General features: G+C 40.1%; 1 protein-coding gene and 1 non-coding gene across 2 annotated transcripts in view; both read right to left on the bottom strand.

Moving 5' to 3' along the window:
• Nucleotides 1-21,528, bottom strand: part of TNPO3 (transportin 3) — a 99,757-nt gene that overhangs the window by 71,944 nt on the left and 6,285 nt on the right. The window lies entirely within an intron of this gene.
• Nucleotides 5,816-5,922, bottom strand: LOC111825924. Its single transcript, XR_002829155.1, has one exon. It is a non-coding gene; the product is annotated as a U6 spliceosomal RNA (small nuclear RNA).

The following is a 21,528-nucleotide window of genomic DNA, read 5'->3' as shown; positions in this document are numbered from 1 at the left end:
CCTGACATCGGAGCAAGAACTTGGGAGCAGCTTTCTCCCAGATAGGGGTACTCACAGGGGTCATTGTTCCTATGCTGAGACCTCCCCCATTGCAGAGCTGACTGGAAGCCATATCTGGGTTTCCATCAGTCTAGCCCACACAGTTCGCTTCATTCTGGTGATTTCCTGAGGCCCCACCTCATCCAATTTGCAGCTCCACCCAAGCTTTCTGCAATGGCTTTCTCATATGGATGGCCTATCCTGGCTCAGGCTTCAGACTTTCCTAAAATCTCTTAGGAAAGTAGCAGCTGGCATCACCATGCCCCATAACCATCAATAAGAAGCCCAAGACCTGGCACTAATATCAGCCTGCCTGGCTTCACAGGTTGGTCTCACCTGGGCACTTCAAAGCCCAACACAAGTAGCAGTCATCTGCAGATCGCTCTGTAGCTCCTGCCCGCTGGCCCCAGGCAGTGGCTGAGTTTGCACCTCCCAGCAGGCCCCAGAGCCAGTGCACCCAGTAGACAGCTTCAGACCATACCAGATTACAATTGTACACATTCATAGCAACACACTCAAGGGACAGACTCAGTGAGCACTAAAGCCCCACTGAAGCAAGTCCTGCTGCATAGGTGTCTTCTGCACAACAGCTCTTCCACTGTAGTAACAGCTGGTCTTCACAGCCAATTGGCCTAGAGGTCAATTCTTCCCAGTGATGCCAACGTCAATTAAGGCTCAACTACAACAAGATTGTGCACACAGCTCACACGGGGGTGCACCTAGAGTGCCCAGCGTGGATGACTGGGAGCCTGAGCCATTGGACCCTACAGGACACCTACTACACAGGCCATTCTACCAATTCCAAGAGACATAGCAGCTCTACCTAATACATAGAAACAAACACAGGATACAAAGAAGCATGTCACAAATGAAAGAACACAAGAAATCTCCAGGAAGAGAACTAAATAAAATGGAAGCAAGCAAAATACTAGACACAGAGTTCAAAACAATGGTAATAAGGTTGCTCATGGATCTTAATGAGAGCTTCAAGGGACTTAGTGAGAATTTCAAGAACTTGAGTAAGAACATCAAAGACATGAAAAAGGACTATAAGAAATTAAGCACATTCCCTCCCCCTAGCTGGTTTGGCTCAGTGGATAGAGCATCGACCTGTGGACTGAAGGGTCCCGGGTTCGATTCTGGTCAGGGGCACATGCACGGGTTGCCGGCTTGATCCAGCCGATCAATGATTCTCTCTCATCATTGATGTTTCAATCTCTCTCTCCCTTTCCCTTCCTCTCTGAAATCAATTAAAAAAATTTTTTTAAAGAAATTAAGCACACTCTAATTGAAATAAAGAAAAATTTATAGGGATTCAACAGCATAGTAGAGGATTCTGAGAATCAAATCAATAATTTAGAATATAAGGAAGCAAAAAACACCTAATCAAAAGAGCAAAAAGAAAAAAAATCCAAAAATATTAAGACAATATAAGGAACCTCTGGGACAACTTCAAGCATAGCAACATTTGCATTATGGGATGCCAGAAGGAGAAGAGAGAGTGTAAGATGTTGAAAATTTATTTGGATAAAAAAATAACAGAAACTTCCCTAACCTGGTGAAAGAAATAGACTTACAAGCCCAGGAAACCCAGAGAGTCCCAAACAAGAGGAACCCAAAGAGGCCCACACCAAGATGCATCATAATTAAAATGCCAAGGGTTAAAGACAAAGAGATAATCTTAAAAGCAGCAAGAGAGCCCTAGCCGGTTTGGCTCACTGGATAGAGCGTCGGCCTGCAGACTGAAGGGTCCCAGGTTCGATTCCGGTCAAGGGCATGTACCTTGGTTGCGGGCACATCCCCTGTAGTGGGTGTACAGGAGGCAGCTGATCGATGCTTCTCTCTCATCGATGATTCTAACTCTCTATCCCTCTCCCTTCCTCTCTGTAAAAAATCAATAAAATATATTTTTAAAAAAAAAGGCAGCAAGAGAAAAGCAATTAGTTACCTACGAGGGAGCACCCATACAACTGTCAGCTGATTTCTCAACAGAAACTTTGTAGGCCAGAAGTGAGTGGCAAGAAATATTCAAAGTGAAGAACAACAAGGGCCTACAACCAAGATTACTCTACCCAGCAAAATTAAAGGTCAGATAGAGCTTCACAGACAAGAAAAAGCTAAAGGAGTTCATCACCACCAAATCAGTATTACATGAATATTACATGAAATGTTGAAGAATATTCTTGAAGAAAAAGAAGGAGGAGGAGGAGGAGGAGGAGGAGGAGGAGAAGGAGGAGAAGAACAAGAACAAGAACAAGGAGGAGAAGGAGAAGAGATAAAAAAATATGAACAATAAAATGGCAATAAATATATATCTACCAACTGAATCTAAAAATCACAATAAACGAACAAGGAATCTAATGAATAAAATAAACTGATGAATAAAATAGAACCAGAGGCAATCGAAACGTTGCACAGACTGACGAATGGGTGGGAAGAGATTAACCAAAGATCTTGTATGCATATATGCATTACCTATGGACACAGACAATAGGTTGGTGAAGGCCTGGGTTGGGGTGGAAACCAGGTGTGTGTGGGGGGGGATAGGGGGCAGCAAAGGGGGACCTATCTGTAATGCCCTATATGCATTTTTTAAAATAAACATTGAAAAAAATACTATGAACAGCTATAAACCAACAAATTAGATAATGTAGATGAAATATATTGTTGTCAATACTACCTAAAATGATTCACAGATTCAATCCCTATGAAAATCCCAATGACTTTTTTTTTTTTTTTTTTGCAGGAACAGAAAAATCCATTAGAAAATCCATATGGATTCTCAAGGAACCCCAAATAGCCAAAACAATCTTAAAAAAGAACAAATTTGGAGATCTCGCATTCCGATTTCAAAATCTACTATAAAACACAGTAATAGCCCTGACCGGTTTGGCTCAGTGGATAGAGCGTGGGCCTGCGGACTCAAGGGTCCCAGGTTCGATTCCGGTCAAGGGCATGTACCTTCATTGCAGGCACATACCCAGTAGGGAGTGTGCAGGAGGCAGCTGATCGATGTTTCTCTCTCATCGATGTTTCTAACTCTCTATCCCTCTCCCTTCCTCTCTGTAAAAAAAATCAATAAAAATATTTTTTTTAAAAAACACACAGTAATAAAAACAGTATGGTACTGGCATACAGACAGATATATAGACCACTGGGACAAAATCGAGAGCCTAGAAATAAACCCTCACAAATATGGTCAAATGATCTTCAACAAGGGTGCCAAAGCTAGAAAATGGGGAGAGTGTCTCTTCAATAAATAGCGAGTCTCTTCAACAAAAACTGCATAGCCATATGCAAAAGAAAGAAGTTGAACCCATATATAAAAATTAACTCAAAATGGATTAAAGACTTAAATATAAGACCTGAAAGTATAACTCCCAAAAGAAAACATAAGGGGGTGGAAACTTCATGACGTTAGATTTGGTAATGATTTCATAGATATGACAGATACCAAAATCACAGGGAACAAAAGCAACATTAGACAAATGGGAATACATAAACTTTAAAACGTCTACGCAGCAAAGGAAACAGTCAACAGAGTGAAAAGCAAATCATAGAATGGAAGAAAATATTTGTAAACCATCTATCTATATATTCCATCTGGAACATATAAAGAACTCCTATAATTCAACAACAAAAATCCAAATCACCCAGTTTTAAAATGGGCAAAGGACTTGAAAAGACATTTCTCTAAAGATGATATAAAAATGGCCAACTAAAAATGCTCAACATCACTAGTCATCAGGAAAATGTAAATCAAAACTAAATTAGATATCACTTCACATCTGTTATGATAGCCCCTACACACACACACACCCCAGAAAATAAGTATTGGTGAAGATGAAGAGACACTGGAACTCTTCTGCACTGTTGGTGGGAATGAAAAACAGTACAGCTACTATGAAAAACAGTATGGAGGGCCTGGCTGGCATGGCTCAGTGGTTGATCGTCAACCTATGAACCAGGAGGTCATGGTTTGATTCCCAGTCGGGGCACATGCCCAGGTTGCGGTCCCGATTCCCAGTGTGGGGCATGCAGGAAGCAGCCAATTAATGATTCTCTCTTATCATTGATATTTCTATCTATCCCTCTCCCTTCCTCTCTAAAATAAATTCTTTAAAAAATTAAAAATAGAATTACCATATGATCCAGCAACTCCACTTCTGGGTCTATATCCAAAATAATTGAAAAATAAACCTTGAAAAGTTATTTGCACATCTATGCTCATCACAGCTTTATTTACAATAACCAAAAGTTGAAAAAACCTCAAATATTCATGCTACAATATCAACAAACCTTGAGACATTATGCTAAGTAAAATTAGCCAGACACACACATAAAAAAAATATTGTATAGCCAAAACCGGTTTGGCTCAGTGGATAGAGAGTCGGCCTGCGGACTGAAGGGTCCCAGGTTCGATTCCAGTCAAGGGCATGTACCTGGGTTGCGGGCACATCCCCAGTAGGAGATGTGCAGGAGGCGGCTGATCGATGTTTCTCTCTCATCGATGTTTCTGACTCTCTATCTCTCTCCCTTCCTCTCTGTAAAAAGTCAATAAAAAAATATTTTAAAAAAAATATTGTATAATCCCAACTATATGAGGTATCTAGAGTAGTCAAATTCATAGAGAACAAAGTTAGAATTTTGGGTGCCAAAGGTTGAGGGGAGGGGATAATGAGGAGAGTTACTGTTTAATGAGTACGAAGTTTCAGCTAGAGAAGATGAAAAAGTTCTGGAGATGAATTGTGGTGATGGTGGTACAGCAATGTGAATGTACTTAATGCCACTGAAATGTACACTTTAAAATGGTAAATTTTATGCTAAGTATATTTTACCACCAAAAGGAGAGAGAGATCTGGTCCTATCATAAAGACCTGAGTGAAGAAAAAAAAATCATCTCAGGGAAATAGAATCATTTATAATCTCTTTAACTTTTCATAAATAGTATATACCTAATATCTATCAAACAAAATCAAGACTAAATGATAACAACAAAAGGAGCGGGGCAGACAATAGAAAATAACCTATCTACTAGTAAATAATGGAATTAGCCCAGCCGGTATAGCTCAGCAGTTGAGTATCGACCCAGGAACCAGGAGCCACTGGTTTGATTCCTGGTCAGAGCACATGCCTGAGTTGCAGGTTCAATCCCCTGTGGGGGGCGTGCAGGAGGCAGCTGATCAATGATGTTTCTCTCTCATTGATGTTTCTATCTCTCTATCTCTTTCCCTTCCTCTCTCTAAAAAAAAATCAATAAAGAAAATATTTTTTAAAATAATAATAATAATGGAATTATTGGATGAGAACTAAAATAACTGTGCTGTCTTAACAAAAGTGATAAAAAGTAACATCACCAATAATGTGACAGACACATTTTATGTGACTCCTAATGTGAGTCACTGAAAACGACAAGTTGTCATGCATATAATTTTCTTCCAAAAAATGTTTAAGTTGAATACAATCAGAAGAAAACAACCAGACAAATCCAAATAGTAGGGCATATTAAAAACAAAGACAAAATGGGCCTGGAATTGTTTTTAATATTTTTTTAATTGATTTTTTACAGAGAGGAAGGGAGAGGGATAGAGTTAGAAACATTGATGAGAGAGAAACATCGATCAGCTGCCTCCTGCAACCCGCTACTGGGAATGTGCCCGTAACCAAGGTACATGCCCTTGACCAGAATCAAACCTGGGACCTTTCAGTCCGCAGGCCGACGCTCTATCCACTGAGCCAAACCGGTCAGGGCTGGAATTGTTTTTGTTTTTTTTAAAAAAATATGGAACGCTTTACGAATTTGCGTGTCATCCTTGCGCAGGGGCCATGCTAATTTTCTCTGTATCGTTCCAATTTTAGTATATGTGCTGCCGAAGCGAGCACTGGAATTGTTTAATGTAACTATTATACAAGGAAAAAAATAACCCTGGAACTAAAGAGACATAACAACTACAAGCAATACATTATCCTTGACTAAATCCTAGATCAGGGAAAATAAAAAAATTGTAAAACTATAAATCTATAACTGAAACAATTAGGAAATTGGAACATAACTATACATTAGATAATAACATTAAATCAATGTTAAATTTCTTGAGAGTGACAGTGCTTTTAGTTTAGTTTAGAAAAATGTCCTTGTTCTTATAAGATGTATGTCAAAATGTTAGGCGTACAGTCCTGGCAAGTATGCTCAGTGGTTGGAGCATCAACCAGCGCACCAAAGGGTCACAGGTTCAATCCCTGGCTCTGATTAGGGCTTGTGAGGGAGGCAATCGAGGTGTCTCTCACATCTATGTTTTTTTTTCTCTTCTCCCCCTTCTACTCTAAGTATCAATGGAAAAAATACCCTCGGGTGAGGATTAACAACAAAAAAGTTTGGCGCACAGAATTATGAGGTCTGAAATTTATTCCAAAAGGTTAAAAAATACACATTCAGAGAACAAACAGGGTCAGAGAGAAACAGGGGGAAAAAAACACAAATGGAGCAAGATCAAATTGAGGAGAAGGGTATATTAGTGTTCACTGTACTATTCCTTCAAGTTACAAATTTTTCAAAATGAACATCTGGAGAAAAATAGCTGATTAATATATTCAACTAATTAGAAAACAAATGGAGACTTTCCATGAAGAAATAGAATCAATAAAAAGTAATCAAATGACAATCTAGAACTGGAAAATAGAGTAGCTTAAATTAAGAACCAAATGGAAGGTTTAAAAAACAAATCAGAAAAATGAAGAAAATATTACCACACTAGAAAATAGATCAATAGAAAATAACAAGACCAAAGCATAAAAGTCAAACAGCGATGGAAGATAAAGATGGGAAGAATCCAGGCCCTGGCCGGTATGGCTCTGTTGGTTGGAGCATTGTCCCATATACTGAAAGGTTGTGGGTTTGGTTCTTGGTCAGGGCACATAAATCCTATATAATAAAATCCTATATAATAAAAGCCTAATAGGCTAAGTGTCTGGTCTGGTCATCCATTCAACCAATCAAAGCATAATATGCTAATGATATGCTAAGGCGGCTCAACCACTCACTATGACGTGCACTGACCACCAGGGGGCAGTCGACCTGTCAACCGGTCGCTATGATGTGCACTGAGCGCCAGGGGGCAGACTCACCAACCGGTATGCCACCTCTCGAAATCAGGACTGAGGGACCCTCCCCGCCCTCAGTGCACACATTTCGTGCACCAGGCCTCTAGTATAGATATAAAAAAATTACTTAACAAATTGATAAAGGCTGAGTGTGAGCTAGAATAAGCCTATAAAACTCCTGAGACTCAGACACAAGAGGACTTCACAACTATCTACAGGCTCTACTCCACAGACCTCAACCAGATACTCAGGGGAAAGATTTGGGTTGGGGTAGGAGATCAATAGAACACCTCCTTTGGTGGTGCTGTCCTGTAGAAGAGCAGCCTCGACTGCAGAAAAAGCACAAAAAGCTCTGACTGGACCCTTCTCCCCTACTGAACAAAAGTCTTAAGCTGTGTGGAAGGGGCAGCAAATCATACCTCTCTAAGACACAGGTTAAGACCCACTGCTATTGCAGTAAGGGTACAAGAAAAAACTTCTTGCCCTGGCCAATGTGGCTCAGTTGGTTAAGTGTCATCCTGTACACCAAAAAGTCACTGTTCAATACCTGGTCAGGGCACATACCCAGGTTGTGGGTTCGGTCCTCAGTTGAGTTATATGTGGGAAGCAACCAATGTATGTTTCTCTCATCAATGTCTCTCTCTCTCCCTCTCTCATAAAAACATTTAAAAAAAAAAAGAAATGTTATATGCCCTACAAGACAGGGCATAAAACAGTCTTGAGCCCATGATGCTATCTATCTATACCAGTGCTAACAGAAGTCTTCTACCAAAGAGGGAAGGGCAAAAAATTTTATCCTGCCCAAGACCTGCCAGATGCAAGGCAGAGCGTGAATGCCATAGAGAACGGGATCACTGAGAAAGTCCCACCAATGAGAACAGGGCATGTAACATTTCTGTCTCCTATACCCCTATACTAACAGCATACTAAAACACATCATACTCAACTTCGGAAAGCTAGAGATAAGGAGAAAATATTGGAGGCAGGAATCCTTTTCTATTACTGCCAAAGTAGCCTTGACTCTGCAAGAACTCAATTGTAGAACCTTGTATTATAATTACTTGGGCCTTTGTTCATCTTTTCTAATAGATTGTAAGGTCTTCAAAAGTAAAGAAAAGCTTAATTCTCTCTGCAGCTCTCAAATTATTTGGCCATAGAGGCACTTAAATAAAGTATATATTTTTAAAAATAAAGTATATTTTAAATTATTAAATATGAAGCAAGATGACAAGATACCATCATCTCCTAAGTCAGTAGCACAACTTTATTTTCCCAAACATGAAGCGCAGTCTTTTACTAGGTAGCTTAGATACTTAAAGGATTGGATGTCAGCTGTAAGAACAGAATCCAAAATGTTTACAGAGAGAAAGGGCAACAGAGACCAAGAAAATCAGTTCTTTACAGATCAAAAATAATAATAAAGGCCTTGAGAGGATGAGACATTTTTCATTCAGAATCCTCATTTGTAGAACTTCACTTGCCTTGCCCAGATGAAAACTTGGTTTGCTTTTGTTTTAAACATATATCTTGTTTCAGCAATGAGTAGCTGCTCAGTATTTTCCTAGCTAAAATCAGAAAAATTTTAGGTTAAATGAGAGGAGAGTCTCTTCTGGAACGAGCTTACTTTAAACTATTAACAGTATTTCTGGAAAAACACACACACAAAAACAGCGCTTAGCCCTGGGCAACTAAATCAAATATCAAACTTTATTTTCTAATGTTCATTATATTACTATCTAGTTGTTTAATTTTTTAATAAATTAAAATATAGATGGCAGCTATATGAAATTCCTAGGACAATTCTATAGGGAACTGGCCTTAGGAAAAAAAAAATCCCCATCTGCTCCTTGTGCAAATGTTTCAAGTAAAATCAAAATGAAGGAAGAGCTGTCTTTTCATTTCAAGTATCCCTATTTGTCTTTTTTTTTTTTAATCCTCATCCGAGGATATTTTTCCCATTGATTTTTAGAGAGAATGGAAAGTTGGGGGGGGGGGGACGACATCGATTGATTGCCTGTGCCCCGAGAATGGAGCCTGCAACCGAGGTAAATCAAACCTTAACCAAATCCAACCCACGATCCTTCAGTCCACGAGCTGACACTCTAACCACTGAGCTAAATGGGCCATCCCTATTTATCTTGATGCTACCTCACCCACTGGTCAAATGTGCCTCTCTTTTGAAATACTTGTTTTTTGGAATAAGAACAAAAGATAAGAGTGAGCTCTAAAGAAACTTCCCAAACTACCAAGTAAACAGTCAATGAAAAATTACCTGGGATGATACTGCCAGTATTATATATTAATTTACTACTTTAAATTCCAGTTGGGCAACAGAAGCATCCACTGGTTGCTTCCCACACATAACAAGTAATCTTGTTTTGATCACTGAATCATAAAGAAAATGCAACCAAATCCTGATACCCAGGCACTATAGTACAGTGCTCACTGTTCTTCCCCTCTGCTAAGCTGCAGAAAGAAGGAAGAGAAGGAAGGAAAGAAAAGGGCTTCTTTACAAGGAGAGAATAAAGCACTTACACTTCATAGGACTTTCTAGCCACAGATGCCAGGTGCTACCCACTGAAATCCAGGCTTGGACTAAACTCCACATTTCTGAAAGGACCATCTCAACCGAATCAGAGTCAGCAGGAGGAAGCTGCAGCTCCCACTAAACAGCACATTTCAAAGAGGCTGCAACAAGAGAATATTTTCCATTTAAGCATCTAATTCCAATCTTCCATTTCACAAAGCAGTAGCAGTAGCAGAACAGGCCTTTATATCAATTTTTTTTCCCAAAAGATATTTCCATGACTATGTGATGAATATGAAGCAGGCTATGGCCAGTAATCCTTTCACTAACATACTCTAAGTCTTTTATTATACTTCACAGCAAATCCTAATAGTTACCCCTTTTTCCTTTAATGGTGCTCTGTTGCTCAAAGACTCACTTCTATACCAACAGTTCTAAAACTGTCGAATCAATCAAAATCATTGAGCAGGTCCTCAACAATGCCAGCACACACCCAAATAGGAGCCCCTAACAATTCATTAGCTGCCAAGAATTAGAAGCGGATTAGGGCTGCTATTTAATCCTACACAAAAACTCCTCAAATCAAGCAGAATTACTTAAAATACTTCACTAAGGACAGAAGAGCTCTGGCAAACAGAAAAAGAGGTTCTGAAAATACAAATATTTCAATAAGCTTAAAAAGTAACATAAAAGTGCCAGGTTGTTGTACCTTTTAAAGCATTTCAATTAGTAAATAATATATTTACTAAGTAAAGACTTTCAAAGATTTATAATATATGGGGGGAGAGGGAACTAGGTTAGAGCAGAGTGAAAAGAACTTCTGAAAACAAAATACAACTGGCCTCTTTTGCCTCATGCTTAGGACTTACATAAAATCTCTCAAACAAGCAGCATAGCCTCTGTGCACCCCATAAACACTTGCTAAGTGGCCCCAGGCCCGGCACTAGTGGCAGCCTGCCTTGGCTTGCAGCTTGGTCTCTCCTGGGCACCTCCAAGTGCAGCACGAGTAGCAGCCATCTGCAGATTGCCTCAGGTGGCCCCAGGCAGGGCACAGGCGGTGGCTGACCTTGCAACTTCAGGGAGGCCCCAGAGCCAGTGCACCCAGTGAACAGATCACGCCAGTTTAGAATCCTACCACCTCCACAAGCAACACACTCAAGGGGTGAACTTGGTGAGCACCAAAACCTCACTGAAGAAAGTTCTGCTCTGTAGGATCCACTCCTGCATAGTAGCTCCTCCACTGTAGCCGCAGATAGTCCTTGTAGCACACTGGCCTGGGAGTTAATCCCTCCCAGAGACACCAACAACAATCAAGGCTCAACTACAACAGGACAGTGCACATAGCCCACATAGGGTACACCTGGAACACCCAGCTCAGGTGATTGGGGAGGCTGCGCCCCTGAGCCCTACAGGACACCTACTACACAAGGCCACTCTATCAAGTCCAGGAGAAATAGCATCTCTATCTAATACATAGACAAACACAGGGAAACAGCCAAAATGCAGGGACAAAGAAATAGGTCCCAAATGAAAGAACAGGAGAAATCTCCAAAAAGGAAAACTAAATTAAATGGAAGCAAGCAAACTACCAGATACAGAGTTTAAAACAATTGTTATAAGGTTGCTCAAGGAACATATTCAGAACTTCAACAGCATGAAAAAAGACTTAGGAACCATAAAAGAACCAGGCAGAAATGAAGGATACACTAACTGAAAAGAAGGATAATTTGCAGGCAATTAGTAGTAGAGGATGCTGAGAATCAAATCAGCAATTTAAAATATGAGGAAGCAAAAAACACACAATCAGAAGAGCAAAAAGAATCCAAAAATATGAAAATAGTGTAAATTCAAGCATATCAACATTTGCATCATGAGGTTGCCAGGAGAAGAGAGACAGCAAGAAATTGAAAACCTATTTGAAAAAGTAACAGAAAACTTCTCTAATCTGGTGAAGGAAATAGATATACAAGTCCAGGAAATGCAGAGAGTCCCAAACAAGAGGAAATCAAAGAGGCCCACACCAAGACGCATCATAATTAAAATGCAAAAGGTTAAAGACAAAAAGAGAATCTTAAAAGCAGCAAGAGAAAAGCAGTTAGTTACCTTCAAGGAAGCTCCCATAAGAATGTCATCTCATTTTTCAACAGAACTCTGCAGGCCAGAAGGGAGTGGCAAGAAATATTCAAAGTGGGGAAAAAGCAATGACCTACTACCATGATTACTCTACCCAGCAAAGCTATCATGAAGAATTGAAGGACATATAAAGTTTCCCAGACAAGAAAAAGCTCAAAGAGTCCATCACCATCAAACCAGTATTACATAAAATATGAAAGGGTCTTCTTTAAGAAGAAAAGATCAAAACATGAACAATAAAATGGCAATAGGTATCTATCAAAAATTGAATGTAAAAATCAAAATAAACAAACAAGCAGAACAGAAACAGACTCACAGATAAAAAGAACATTTTGACAGTTGCCAGATGGGAGGGGAGATGGTTAAAAAAGATGAAAGGATTAAGCATTTGTACACCATAAGGGTCTACAGACACAAATGGCGGATCTTTTTAAATTAAATTCAAAATATCATGGCAGTTAACTGGTAAAAAAAGTACAAGTTGATTGTCAGACAATAGTCATGGGGATGTAGAGTACAGCATAGGGAATATAGCCAATATTTTTAAATATATTTTATTAATTTTTTATAGAGAGGAAGGGAGAGGGATAGAGAGTTAGAAACATCAATGAGAGAGAAACATTGATCAGCTGCCTCCTGCACACCCCCTAATGGGGATGTGCCCAAAACCAAGGTACATGCCCTTGACCGGAATCAAACCTGGGACCCTTCAGTACGCAGGCCGACGCTCTATCCACTGAGCCAAACTGGTTAGGGCAGCCAATAACATTCTAATAACTATGTATGGTGTCAGATGGGTACAAGATTTATCGGGATGATCACTTAATAAATTAGGTAATGTCTAATCACTGGGGTGTACACCTGAAACTAATATAATAGTGTTAACTGAAAAATAAAAAATGACTTAAAAAAATGTTAAACTATCAGTAAAACAACGTTTTAGACATATGCCTTGTAACAATGTGATCTAGATCTAGAAAATAAAAATTTCCCAAATCAAGAAAAAAGTCATTTTCATAAGACAGGTAAAGAAATTACAAGTCTAATTTACCTAAAATAGAGAAAGTGATTTTTTAAAGTCAGTCAATTATCTTAAGTTTTTGTATTTAATTCTTTATGAGAATTTTATAACTTGCTAGGTCTGTCACAAGTTATTCTCTTGTGCTTTTCTTAGACAGCAGGGAGAGAAAGTAGCTTGAAGAAATATTAAGAAAAATATAAGTTACAGGGCTCAAGACAGCCATCACTACCTAAAAATTGTATTTTTTATAACTTGTTTTTGCAAGACGGTCTGAAATACAGAAACCATGATGAAATGAAACTTAGCTAACACCTTTACCGCTGAGTAAACAGCCCCCACCTCCAAAAGCAGAGTGTAAACAAAAATAATCATTAAGCCACTAGCAAGCTTCAAGACCCGTACAATATCCTTGTGTACACATAAATAACTTCTCTAGAAGCAAAACAAGCTCATTGATAGAGATAAGTTTAGCCATCCTCATAATTGAAAAATTAAAAGAAAGATATTATTTCCCTTATGCAAGAGAAGAGATTCCTGATCAGAAACAATCCTTTAAAACATCATAAGCTATTGAAATTCCAGCAGAAATACACACTTTTCAAGTTAACTTTGGAAGACATAGTGCCCATATATATTGTTCTATTTTGAGTTCAAAGAAAGGAATCAAGACCAAATGACAGCACTGCATACTGATGAAATCCCAGTGTGTCTGAGACAAGCATTTTCAAACAATCCTATGTCAAATGAATTTTGGCTCAAATCTGTACCCATCAGTCACACATAATATGGTACTGAGAAATCCTGCCAAAATTTTTTCATGACTAGTATAAAGAATCTGTATCTAATCTTAAGTCACATTTGTATGTGAATATTAACCTCAAGAACGCCCCTAAAAAAAAAAAAAGATAAATAAATTTGGGTCCAAAAAAAACAACTTGGGCTGGGATTGACTGAAGCATAGTCCGTGGTAACAGCTTCACTGTGGGCTTTATAATTATACTAGGCAGCTCTGCTTTAAAAGTTAGAAAATGCCAAGCTTGAAATCATTTCATTTAATAAAGCAAATGACTAGCCCATGTGAGGGCTTCCTGAAAGACAAACATATAGAAAATGTATTTCCTTTACTTGCTGGTCTCTATTGCTGCCTATCTGAACAAGTTTTATAACAACTCATATACTAGTAAATCAGAGGAATGAGAGTATTATTAAGACCTACTGAGCATATGTTAGCACTGTGCTGAAGATTCAAGTTTTTCAATCTTATAGAAATGTCAGATGTTTAGCTTAAAGTATTGTAAAAACTGCACTGAAATGTTACAAAATTCTGAATGCTTATGTACAAACTTGTACTTTCAAATCTATATTCTGCTTTGGGGCTGAAAAGAATTGTGCTATAGGCTTGAAAAGAAATAAGTAAAAACCATAATGTAAACTTTGTAAGAAATTTTCTTACCAAAAGAAAAAATATGTATGTTTCATAATGTTTTTATTTTTGGAACTCTACCAGAAAGAAGAAAATTAAGAGTCTAACCCTAGCTGGCTTGGCTCAGTGGATAGAGCATCGGCCTGCGGACGGGTCCTGAGTTCGATTCTGGTTAAGGGCACATGCCTGGGTTGCGGGCTCAATCCCTGGTAGGGAACATGCAGGAGATAGCCGATCGATGATTCTCTCTCATCATTAATGTCTATCTCTCTCTCTCCCCTCCTCTCTGAAATCGATAAAAATATATTTTAAAAAAATTAAGGGTCTACAGCCCTGGCCAGTGTTGCTCAGTAGTCAGCGACAGCTAGTGCACCAAAGGGTTGCAGGTTCAATTCCTAGTCACAGGCACATACCTGGGTTTTAGGTTCAATCCCCAGCCTCAGTCCAGGCACGTGCAGGAGGCAACCAATCAATGTGGTTCTCTCACACGGGTATTTCTTTCTCTCTCTCCCCACCCTTCTACTCTCTCTAAAAATCAATGGAAAAAATATCCTCGGGTGAGGATTAACAACAACAAAAAAAGGTTCTGCATACCAAACATTACAAAATTATCCCATTTAGCAGGACTGTGAACTTCCAATTGAGAAATAAAACTTTTTTCTGGGTTTCACCTGTAACAACAGTGAAAAACTCCCTGGTAATATTTCAGTACCAGAGTACAAGCTACAGAAAAACAGGAGAGGTAATCTGAGCAATCTCAACTTCCTATGAATTAAATGTTTTTAAGTTCAACAGAGCTTAAAATTCTATAAAATCTGGAAAACAGTATGGCAGTTCCTCAAAAACAAACATAGAATTACCATATGATCCAGCAATTCCCCTTCTGGATATATCGTCAAAAGAACTGAAAGCAGGGGCTTCAACATATTTTTATGAACCCATGTTCATAGCAGCATTATTCAAAACTAGTGGCCCGGTGCACGAAATTCATGCATTCAGAAGGGGGGGGGGGGATCCTCCAGCCTGGCCTGTGCCCTGTCACAGTGCGGGAGCCCCATGATCCATTGCCCCAAAGAGGTAGGCCTCCATCAGCCTCATATTCCTGGGTCCTGCGCCAGGGGCAGGGACGCAAGCCTCACGTCCCTGGAGCTGGCGCCAGGGACACGAGCCTCATGTCCCTGCGCCCGGGGGCAGAGACGTGAGCCTCATGCAAGTCCCCACCCACCCACGCCTGCTGTGCACGCAGCTTCCTGCTTATCGGTCGTTACCCGTGAGGGTGTCATGACCATTTGCATATTAGCCTTTTATTATAAAGACTAGAGGCCCAGTGCATAAAATTCGTGCATGGGGGGGGTGGTGTCCCTCAGCCTGGCCTGCACCCTCTCCAATCCGGGACCCTTCGGGGGATGTCCGACTGCTTCTCACAATCCGGGACCGCTGGCTCCTAACTGCTCACCTGCCTGCCTGCCTGATCGCCCCTAACTGCTCCCCTATCAGCCTGATCGCCCCTAACCGCCTCTGCCTCACCCCACACCCGGGACCCAGGATTCCCTCCTCCGGCTGGTCGCAGGCACCCAGGACCCGGGCTGGCCGCAGCCGCAGGGGACCGTGGGCGGGTGGCTTTGCCCAGGCTGCAGCTGCAGGCACCCAGGACCGTGGGGCGGGCAGCTTATCCCTCTCCCAGGCCGCAGGAGGGACAAGTATTATATGATTGATTCTACTTATATAAGGTACCTGGAATAGTCAAATTCAGAGACAAAAAAGTAAAGTGATGATTGTCAGGAGCTGAAGAGAGGAAGAAATGAAGAGTTATTGTTTAATAGGTAGAGTTTTAGTCAGGGGATATAAAAAACTTCTACAGATGGATGGTGGTGGTGGTTGCACAACAATCATGAACGTACTTAATGCCACTAAACTGTACACCTAAAAATGGTTAAAATGGTAAGTTTTGTTATGAATATTTTGCCACAATACAAAATCTATAAAATCTATTTTCCATTTCCCTAATAAACTTCAGTGCAATCAACAGGAAAGAATGGTAAGAAATATCTAGAAGGCTTTTGAAGAAAACTGTGTTATAATTACTAAACGTAGCAGTGCTCTGATAATTTTATATCCATAATCAGGCCATCAACTCTTATCCAAGACCTGGAAAGACAAGAAATAAACTAATTCAAATATGGATGAATGCCAACAGATAACACACTACCATACCAACAGAAATACCACCATAAATTCTAATTCACAGACTCCACTATAACAAAGGCATAAAATGTTTATATTTGCACTGTCCAAACCTGATTTTAACTTTTATGTACTACTTTCCAGCAATGCAAACATACAGTACAGCTGACCCTTTAACAACGTGGGTTTTAACTGCACAGGTTCACGTATACACAGATTTTTTTCAATAAATACTGTAAATTTATTTTCTATTCCTTATGATTTTCTTAATACATTTTCTTCTCCAGCCTTACTTTATTTAAAAATACAGTATATGAGACATATAACAATATATATGTTAATCTACTGTTTATGTTATTGGCAAAGCTTCCGATGAACAGTAGGTTATTAGTAGTTAAGTTTTTGGGGAATTAAGTTATAAGCAGATTTTCAATCACACCCCAACACCTGCGCTGTTCAAAGGTCAACTGTATTCCCACATTTGATATACTAACTGATCCATAGAAATTGTTTTGGAACATTTTCTATTTTCTAGAAGGCTTTGTTTTCAAAACATGTTATTTTTGTTATTTGTTTTTAAATATATTTTTATTGACTTCAAAGAGGAAGGGAGAGGGAGAAAGAGATAGAAACATCAATGATGAAAGAGAATCATTGATTGGCTGCCTCCTACACGCCCCCTACTGGGGATCGAGCCCACAACCTGGCATGTCCCCTGACTGGGAATCAAACCATGTGAACCATGACCTCCTGGTTCATAGGTCAACACTCAACCACTGAGCCACGCAGGCTGGGCAACATGTTATGTTTTAAGGGTCACTTGACTGGAAGATGAGAGCATAAGCATTAAAAAAGCCTAGATTTTCAAATAAATCAAATCAATGACTGCAATTAGTAGAGAAAAATCAAAGCCCTATATTTTAGAACTAAAGAATCAAGAAATTCTAGAAAGAAAAATTACTAGGAAAGAAATTTGAAGTTGATACTCCATGACCCATGACCTACCTGATATTCAAAAGCAAATTCCCAAGGATATGATTAACCAAACATGACAATACCAACTTAGTCCATCAAGGATATGATTTCATTTGATTTATGCTTTTTATCTTTCCTTTTTGGTTTCCAGACTAAACTATAAAACTTTTGAGATTACCTATAACCCAGGGACTTATCTCTGTAAAAGTAGTCTTGTAGTCTCCTCCATAAATCTAAATTACAAGCTTAGAAGAAATGAGTAGCACCATCATTAACCTGTAAAAAGATGGTCTTATCCTGGCCAATGTGGCTCATTTCGTTGGGCGTGTTCCCGTGCACCAAAAGGTTGCTGGTTTGATTCCTGGTCAGGGAATATGCCAGGGTTTCCAGCTCAATCCCTGGTACAGGAGGCAGTCAATCAATATTGCACTCTCACATCGATGTTTCTCTCTCTCCGTTCCTCTCCCTCTAAAAAAAAAAAAAAAAATCAATAAATTATTCTTTAAAAAAAAAAGTCTTTCCTTACATGGCTTCCTACATTGTCTACTAATTTTGGTTATTGAAGGTGGACAAAGTAAACTACTAGTGTTCAGAACAGTCCACTGTTAGATAGGCTTCCTTTAAGATCCATCTCAAAATAATTTCTTTCTTTTAAAATACTTTGAGGACATTGGTGATATCTGACTACGACATAAAACCATGCCTCTAGTATAGATTCTTTAGAAAATGGCCACTTTATATAAATATTAGTGAAAGAGAAAAGAAGTTAATTCCCAGCATTAATAACCTATATCCAAATTATACCTTTACTAGAGGCCAGGTGCACAAAAATTTGTGCACTAGTGGGGGAGGGGAGGGGAGGAGGGTGTCCCTCAGCCCCACTTGTGCCCTCTCACAGTCTGGGACCCCTCAGGAGATAACCACCTGCTGGCTTAGGCCTGCTCCTCGGGTGGCAGATGGCAGGCCTGATCCTTTGGTGCCTGCCCCGCCTCCCCGGGTCGTGCACACAGCAGGGCCGATCGGGGGTTGGGGCGCTGACCCGGGTTGGGACGCACACAGGACGCCCGGGCGGGCTGGCCAATTGCTGCTGCACCGCCCGGCCACCCCGGGTCGGGTCGCACACAGACGCCCACCGCCCCGGGTCGCAGATAGCAGGCCCGGATGGTGGCAGGGCAGGCGGGATGGCACTGTCCCGCCCCACCGCCCCGGGTCGCAAATAGCAGGCCCGGATGGTGGCAGGGCAGGCGAGATGGCGCTGTCCCGCCCTGCCTTCGGTATGCAAGTTAGCCGCCATCTTTGTTGGCGGTTAATTTGCATATGGCACTGATTAGCCCATGGGAGGCGTAGCGAAGGTACGGTCAATTACCATGTTTGTCTATTATTAGATAGGATAGCAAATCTATTGTCACTAGGTCATTAGAACTATACTAAATGACTCTAAAATTAGTAAAGTGTAGGGTAGAGGAAAGAAAGGATAATAGTTCTGCAAAATATGTATTCCTCAAAGTGGTTTTTAAACAAACCAGGCAAAATCTGTTCTTTATCCACTTAAAATTCAAACTAAAACAGACTTTTGGTTTAAAATGTCACTTAATGACTATTTCAAGAAAACTTATTGAGCCAAAAAGTTCCTTTCTGCCACACCGGGCATGGCTCAGTAGTTGAGTATCAACCTATGAACCAGGAGGTCAAGGTTCGATTCCTGCTCAGGGCATATGCCTGGGTTACAGGCTCGATCTCCAGTGTGGGTTGTGCAGGAGACAGCCGACCAATGATTTGCTCACATCATTGATGTTTCTATCTCTCTCTCCCTCTCCCTTCCTCTCTCTGAAATCAATAAAAACATATTTTTTTTAAAAAAAGTTCCTTTCTGGACCCAAGTCTTTCAAAGTATAAAAAGGGGGCAATATAAAACTTATAAAGGTTGTGTTTTGCTTTTTAAAAAAAGGATGGAAAGACTAAAAACATCAACACAGGAGGCTGAATAAATATTGTTTATTTACAATTATCCAGGGATTTGGCAGGGAGTAGCAGCAAAAATAAATGAAATCATAGGTAAAGAAATCACCCTTTGGAGGTGCCTACAAGCTGCTAGTCATTCAATAAATGGGGTGGGCAAAAGTAGGTTTACAGTTGAGTATGCAAAACAGTTTACTCCTGTATTATAATCATAACCTGCATGTCTTTTTCGATACAAACAACTGTAAACCTACATTCGCCCACTCCATATTTTTAAGAACCTGTCAGGCATCTTAATCCTTCCTTCCTTCCTTTCTTTTTTTAAAATGTTTTTATTGATTTTAGAGAGAAGAGGGGAGAGGGATAGAGAGATAGAAATATCAATAATGAGAGAGAATCATTGATCGGTTGCCTCCTGCACACCCCCTAATGGGGATTGAGCCCACAACCCAGACATGTGCCCTGATAGGAATCAAACCATGACCTCCTGGTTCATAGGTCGATGCTCAACCACTGAACCACACCGGCCAGGCAATGGTTTCTTTCTTAATAACCATGGTTTATAACTTCAACTATGGATATCAGATTATATAAACAAATAAAAGGATCCTACAGTTGCCCTCGTGGGGTAGCTCAGTTGGTTAGAACATAGTCCTCATCCATCAAGGTTTCGGGTTTGATCCCCAGTCAGAGCACATACAAGAATCAATCAAAGGATGCATAAATAAGTGAAACAAATCCATCTTTCTGTCACTCCCTTCCACTCTCTAAAAATCAATCAATTAGCCCTAGCCGGTTTGGCTCAGTGGATAGAGCATCGGCCTGCAGACAAAAGGGTCCCTGGTTCGATTCCGGTCAAGGGCACGTACCTTGGTTGCAGGCTCCTCCCCAGCCCGGGGCCCTAGTTGGGGCTCGTGGAGGAGGCAACCAATCAATGTGTTTCTCTCACATCAATGTTTCTCTCTATCTTTCCCTCTTTCACTAAAAATCAATGGAAAAATATCCCCTTAACAAAAATAAATAAATAAATAAGTAAGTAAGTAAATAAATAAATAAATAAAATCCATTAATAAAAAACCCTACAGTCTACCAGGTGAAACAAAATAAACAAATGCAATTTGTTCAGTGTGGGCAGAAATGACTTTCAGTTGAAAAGAATCAGTTAATACCTAAACAAGAGAGTGGAATTTAGGCTGGGCTTTGAAAAGTTGGATTAGTTTCTTCATTTGAAGAAAGCATTGGGAAAGAATAGTAAAAGCACAGAGTTAAGTAAGAAAGAATAAAAGAGATCACAATATTGGCAAAGGTGGCATCCTCCCACCCCAAAACCATTTGCTTACTATGAGAGATACTACAGCTATTTGAATGCTGTTGGGAAGGATCCTGTAAGAAAGAAGGGATCTGAAATGCAAGTGAGACACAGGATAACCAAAAGATCAAGGTTCCCGCCCTAGCCAGTTTGGCTCAGTGGATAGAGTGTCAGCCTGCAGACTTAAAGGTTCTGGATTCAATTCCAGTCAAAGGCACATACCTTGGTTGCAGGTTCCCCAGCACCAGCCCTGGTCAGGGTGCGTGCAGGAGGCAACCAGTTGAGGTGTCACTCTCACATCAATGTTTCTCTCTGTCTCTCCCCTTCCCTCCCACTCTCTCTGAAAATCAAGGGAAAAATATCCCCAGGTGAGAATTAACAAAAAATAAAATAAAATAAAAATCAATGGGAAAAATATCCTTGGGTGAGGATTAACCAAAAAAAAAAATATCAAGGTTCCTGAGAATTCAGAAAATGAGATGCAGAGCACCTATATCAGATAGGAGAAGGAAGAAGCAGTTAAAAATACTCACGCTGAAATGTTACCAAATCAGAGGTGAATGGTTGATGGTATATTTAAGAAAGTGGCCAGGCCGAGGTGGCTCAGTGGTTGAGCATCGACCCATGAATCAAGAGGTCACCAGTTAGATTCTGGTCAGGGTATCTGCCTGGGTTGCAGGCTGCATCCCTAGTAGGGGGTGTACAGGAGGCAGCCAATCGATGTTTCTCTCTCAGTGATGTTTCTGTCTCTCTATCCCTCTCCCTTCCTCTTTCTCTAAAAATCAAAACATATTAAGAAAAAGAAAAAAGAAAGTGACTAGAATGATAGACTCTGGAATCCAAACTGGATAAAGTAA

Source organism: Myotis lucifugus, unplaced genomic scaffold, assembly GCF_000147115.1.
Source record: "Myotis lucifugus unplaced genomic scaffold, Myoluc2.0 scaffold_46, whole genome shotgun sequence".
In the NCBI taxonomy this organism is placed as follows: Eukaryota; Metazoa; Chordata; class Mammalia; order Chiroptera; family Vespertilionidae; genus Myotis; species Myotis lucifugus.
This window is presented reverse-complemented; position numbering and strand designations above follow the sequence as displayed.